The sequence below is a fragment of the Mauremys mutica genome, chromosome 3, assembly GCF_020497125.1.
Source record: "Mauremys mutica isolate MM-2020 ecotype Southern chromosome 3, ASM2049712v1, whole genome shotgun sequence".
Classification (NCBI taxonomy): Eukaryota; Metazoa; Chordata; order Testudines; family Geoemydidae; genus Mauremys; species Mauremys mutica.
Genome location: NC_059074.1, coordinates 55202930 through 55209500, shown reverse-complemented (window position 1 = coordinate 55209500; position 6571 = coordinate 55202930). Strand labels below are relative to the sequence as shown.

General features: G+C 38.0%; 1 protein-coding gene across 1 annotated transcript in view; it reads right to left on the bottom strand.

Moving 5' to 3' along the window:
• ADGRB3 (adhesion G protein-coupled receptor B3) overlaps nt 1-6571 on the bottom strand; it is a 646981-nt gene that overhangs the window by 562335 nt on the left and 78075 nt on the right. The window lies entirely within an intron of this gene.

Sequence of the window (6571 nt, the reverse complement as noted above, 5' to 3'; positions counted from 1 at the left end):
ATATGCTACAGGTTCCCCCTGTGCCTGACCTTCTGAGGATGAGTCTGTTGCAGTGTCAACTAGAGAACCTTTGCTCTTTAGCAGTGCTTTTAGCTCTGGAGGACCCTGCTTCAACCCCTGGTATATTGGTGAAGATGACAGCTGTCACATAAGCATAGCCTGAGAGTTGCATTCTGTAATAAGCTTACAGTGTTACAGCATGAGTGCACACACGCACATTAGTTCTTAATTTAACATTCTTTTAAAAAACATACACACCATCTTACATACATTTCTGCCTTGTAATAATAACTTTTTTAAAGCTTTGGGCAATTTCTACCTACTTATAAGCAATGTAATTCCATAGAAGTACTATGGGACCCATTTATATCAGAGCTCAATATGACCCATGGGTTCTTTCTTTGTACTGATTTTCTTTACTTTGAAAGTGCAGAGTTCGTTATTACTGCATCAGGGTGTTAACACTACTATTGAGAAGGCACGTTTGTTCCTGTACAAGAGAGCTGGTTAGCGAAGTTTTGATTGAACCATATTTTGTTGGAATACGTGACTATCAAAGTCAAAGTGTTTTACAAGATCAGGTCAATTTCATTAGAATTTCATTTTGGAAGAAAACAATAACAAGTTTGACAATGTCAAAACAGAATGCTTCAACAGTTCAACAGAATGGAATGCTTAGATAGTTTCATTTTGAAATGACTTGGTTTCAAAGGGGTTTTTTATTGTGCATTACAATATGATACAAAAAAGTGAAAATCAAAATAAAATGTTTTGATTTTATCAGAACAAAACATTTCAACTGACCAGAAGTTGTTTTTTTTTTTTAATTTACTTTGGAGAATTTCAAAGTTCTGGGATATGAAAGAAGCAAAATTGCAAAATCTCAAAATCCTTTGCAAAATAGAACTTCTGTTCTCTGCACAGCTCTCCTATACAGTCTGGAAAAAAAAGTCAGCCAACGGAGTTGTACATGGAAGTTATACATATATGTGTTTTGTAAGGATTTGCTGAATTATGTCTGGATAAGTGAAAATATTTTACTTCTGTACACCACTTGAACAATACATTGCTAGATTTAAATTATTTTTATTTAAACTACAAACTGAACTGAACTGAAATTTGTAAGCTACTCTATTTGCTTGCAGTAGCACTATCACATGAGTGAACTGCGTAATTACGTACAAAGCCATAACATTTCTAGGTCAGTTGACAATTGCATTTGGATGCACAGGAGTCCCAAGGAATATCTGAAAGTCATAATTGGCAACAGCTACATCTGCAGTATCTCAGTATTTCACTTAAGGGGCAGTGGTTCAGTCATTCAACATTCATCTACCAATCAACCCAATGCCAACTCATTATCGTAAGCCTCTGGACTCTCCACGCAGCTGTGACCCTTAAAAACTGAGAATAAATTTTTAGATGTTAAAAAGAGTGCAAAACTACCAGCATTTGTCAAACCTAAGGCAGATAGTGAACACAGAAATAAAAACCACAGCTATGTAAACATTCTAGAAAACGAAAAACACAACAAAAGGAAATCAATTCTGAACTAAGTGATAAACTTAATCCTTTAACAGCTATATTGCACCAAAAAAAACCTAGTATAATTTAATTAATAACTAGGCTCAATGGCTGAAAAATTCTAGGCCTGATTCCCTTCTCATTTATGCCTTTTGTACCTCCATTTTCTTCTTTGGCGTTGCTCCTGATTTACTTTGGGTTAAGGGAGAAGATAATCAAGACCCATTGTTTTTACTTGAACATGATGGGGTTCAGAAAATCTGACTCAAGAAGGTGTAAATTATACCTCCTTATTCCAGAGGAGTGTTGACTGGTGAATGGTTCCACCAGCACCCTATTCCAGGATTTCCTCTGCAAGGGAGGGGGAACAACATTAACTCCCATCAGAGCACTGTAGGAGTTCTCTCAACAGAAGCCACTGGGTACGAAGGAAGGAAGGAAATTTGAAAAAAATATGGACTCAAATACTGTCTGATTCAGAAACTAGCTCAAACAAGAAATACAAGATGACTCAAATTTACAGCGGCCTGAGATAGTAATTCTAGAAGGATGGTCACCTCTTTTGTGAGGGTTGAAAGTAAGTACTTTGCACTGCTCCAACTTAATCCTCTGCTGGGCTTTTCACCATCATGGACCTCTGCTAAGATTTATGCCAACATAAAATGGCAAATACATTGAGTTATCCTTTAAAAATACAGTACAGATGTTATTTTTAGTTGTTTGCAACTGTATTTTATTTCACTATTCTTAATGGGCGTCTGCTGTTTGTGCATGAAAAATCCAGTGGATTTATATACATGTCTTGTACTCTTTAATGCCCCAAGCACCCATTTGCTTCAACTGAAATTTTGCTTGTGTAAAGATTAAGGGATATTTACATCAACACTTCCTGTGCAGCAAGCTGGCATGTACATTTACAGTGCTCCAGCCTAATGTGTACTAACTGTCTGTCTGGACCGAGCTGCTGTGCTCTAACAAGCTCCCTAGTGCGCACTGATGAACTGAAGATTGAAAAATGTGAGAGAGAGAAAAAATACATGAAGCCCATAAATGAGTCATGGTCAAGTCACTGCCCTAATCAAACTTGTACTGATCAGCTGCAAACAAGTGGGAGAAACTGAGGCATCCTTTTAATTGAACAAGCAAGTGCTGCTACGATAGAGGGAATAAATATTGGAAAAACAATACTGTGGGAAGGCTGACACAGAGAACTAAATTAAATGACCATGGAAGTTAATTACTGGAGAGGTAAAACGTATTGGGAGAGGCAATAAGAGAAGACAGACAAATAGAGCTGCTACAAACTCAACTTGATTTAATGTACACCTCCTTTTATTCCCTGCAGTGTGTAAATTACACCAACTGAACCGACTTCAATGGAGGTAAACCAGTATAACTGGGATCAAAATGTGGCACACATTTACCAACTTTCACCTATATTACACATGGAAATTAGCAGCAGTCTCCTTGGTGTTGTGCAACTATAGATTAGAAAATAATAGAAATCTGGCCCTTCTTTTCATGTCATCAATTTTTATTCTGTGGAGAGAATGCAGCAGGAACCAAGTCTTTCTCTGTGTGCTGCACAGTGCCAAGCAACTGTTAATAGGCCTTCTACTGATGCATAATAAAATCAAATTCTAGGAGTCAGACGTCAGCTTTGCATATGTAATAGCTCATGCAAAACAACTAGCTGTGCTCAGTTTAAAACTCAGCTATAACATTGATACATGTCTCGCAAATTTTAAAAAAATGAGTATAATTCCAATGCTTGCTTGTTCTGCAGCTTAATTGAAAACTGAAATATTATTTCTTTGAGATTTTATTTTAAAGGATTTTACTAAAAAAAGTTCTCAATATTTTAGAACTTTATATACAAAAAATAGCCTTTAGACAATTTAAGTATAATAATCCACTGCTGTTAAAATCAGTATTTTATGAGTTCTACTATCCTAGTAGGCTTTTGTACACAGATCCCATAAAGCAATAAACATAACGGGATGCTTTGTGTTTTGTTAAGTTGGCAACATTAATACCCTTCTATTAAGTGCTTATATGAGACAGAAGATACTACACGATGATCAGATTCCACAGCAGTAGGGGTGGTAGAAGAGCCAGAATTGCACAAACTGTTTGCTACTTTCTTCTACTGTTGTCTTAGGCAATTAATTCTATATTCTGTTTTTTCATGCAAAGAAATGTTAAGTATTTTAAATGTCTTCCTCACTGGAATCCTTACTAGTTTAAACAGCAACATTGTAATTGGCTGTAGTGCAAGTGTGTACAGTAGCAGAGTTGGAAAGAGAAACCTCAGTTCTGGGTTCCCCTTGCACCCGCACAGGCACTTCATGGTATGGCTTCCAAAAAATATTACAGACTTCTTTCAGAGGAGGCAGCCCTTGAGGAATTCCACCAGGATTTCAACAATTTCCGCCCCACCATCAACATCAGCCTGGACCAGTCCACACAAGAAATCCACTTCCTGGACACTACAGTGCAAATAAGCGATGGTCACATAAACACCACCCTATACAGGAAACCTACTGACTGCTATACTGCTATACTTACCTACATGCCTCCAGCTTTCATCCAGACCACACCACACAATCCATTGTCTACAACCAAGCTCTAAGATACAACCGCATTTGCTCCAATCCCTCAGACAGAGTCAAACACCTACAGGATCTCTACCAAGCATTCTTAAAACTACAATAGCCACCTGGTGAAGTGAAGAAACAGATTCACAGAGCCAGAAGGGTACCCAAAAGTCACCTACTACAGGACAGGCCCAACAAAGAAAGTAACAGAATGCAACTAGCCATCACCTACAGTCAACTAAAACCTCTCCAGTGCTTCATCAAGGATCTACAATCTATCCTGAAAGATGATCCCTCACTTTCACAGATCTTGGGAGACAGACCAGTCCTCACTTACAGACAGCCCCATAACCTGAAGCAAATACTCACCAGCAACTATACACCACACAACAAAAACACTAACCCAGGAACCAATCCCTGCAACAAACCCTGTTGCCAACTCTGTCCGCATATCTATTCAAGGGACACCATCATAGGACCTAACCACATCAGCCACACCATTGGGGCTCATTCACTTGCACATCTACCAATGTGATATATGCCATCATGTGCTAGCAATGCCCCTCTGTCATGTACATTGGCCAAACCGGACAGTCTCTACGTAAAAGAATAAATGAACACAAATCAGACATCAAGAATTATAACATTCAAAAACTAGTAGAACACTTCAGTCTCCCTGGACACTCAATAATGGACTATAAAGTGGCAAAAACAGACTCCAATGAGAAACTGCAGAACTGGAATTAATTTGCAAACTGTACACCATCAAATTAGGCCTGAATAAAGACTGGGAGTGAATGGGTCACTACAAAAACTAATTTCCCTCTGTTGATACTCACACCTTCTTGTCAACTGTTGGGAATGTGCCACCTTGATTACATTGGCCCCATTAGCACTAAAAAAGTGATTTTTCCCCTCCCTTGGTATTCACTCCTTCTTGTCAACTGTTGAGAATAGGCCACTTCCACCTTAATTGAATTGGATTGTTAGCACTGAACCCCCACTTGATAAGGAAACTACCATGTTTTCATGTGCTGTGTATTTATACCTGTATTTTCCACTCCATGCATCTGATGAAGTGGTTTTAGCCCACAAAATCTTATGCCCAAATAAATTTGTTAGCGTCTAAGGTGCCACAAGACTCCTCGTTGTTTTGACTTCTCTTTGTTTTTGACCCCTACACTAGCTGATAAATTCATTCTTTTCTGCCTCCCTGAAGTATTGATTTCAGGAATACCAATTAGTTACCTACTCATATGCATGTCTCTAATTCTTAGAGTGGTGTTTGGCTTCAACTTACTTAAAAAAAAACCCACAGAAACAAAATAAAATTAGAAATGCATGAGAGTGGACACCTCCGAAAAGGTCCTTCAAACAGTACTTAGGAAAGAAGAAAAAAAAGTTAATTTCAGCTTCCATGACGCTAAGTGTCCCTGTTTGACTCAGAATGTCTCTCTCTCAGCCTGTCACAGCTGCATTACTTCTGGGCATGAGGTTCTCCTGGATGAATGTCTCCTCCACACTTAGACATCACATATTGATGCTTTGATCCCCAAAGGTAACAATTACAAGAGGTGTTATCTTTTTCCAGAAATGCAGACCAGCTTTCCTTTAACACAATCTTGTATTTTTGATGCATTTTCAGTTTCCTTTTGCACAAGATATATTGACTTTCTTTTAAAATGAAACTTTTGGGATATGGTCTCCCCTGACCTCTTCTTGGTCCCTTTTTATCCATTTGTTTAAACAAAAATGTCATGGAACTTCCAACATTAAAACACAGAGACTCAAATCCTTTGCACATTTTCTAGTTAACTCTCCCTTTACCTAAGTAAAAATTGCTTTTAACACCTGAGAACAGGCTCAAATCAACATACCAATGATTGTGCTACTTCTAATAATTTATTATTTAGATTGTAGTAGGCTCCAAAAATGCCGGGCACATTACAAACACTGAAAAAGACAGTGTCCCTGTCCCAGATTGCTGGTGCAGTCCCAGAATTACACATTAATAGAGAATTAACAGTAATCAGTAGAAACATAGGTAGAATTTTGGCAACAGTCCTGCTATCTAAACTGTGCAGATGGACCCATATGCCCAGAGCCCTACTGAAGTAAATGAGACTGTGAATAGGTACCTGGGTTCACTAGTATGATTGCAATATCACAGCCTAAAATTGAGCATGGTCACATCTCTCACAAATACCAATGATATTTTATAAGTAAGATGAGTGAAATCATGCCACCATTGAATTCAATGGCAAATCTCCCATTAACTATAATGTAGCTGGATGTGTATCTACTAGACACAATTAATGTTATTTTAACTGAATGAATTTGGTGAGAATGAAAGGCAAGAACTGATAGCACTGGCTAGAATTATAGACAGTCCAAGTAAGTGCTATATATGCTTCCTCACACATCTGTGTCAATATTTCAGATTTTTGTCA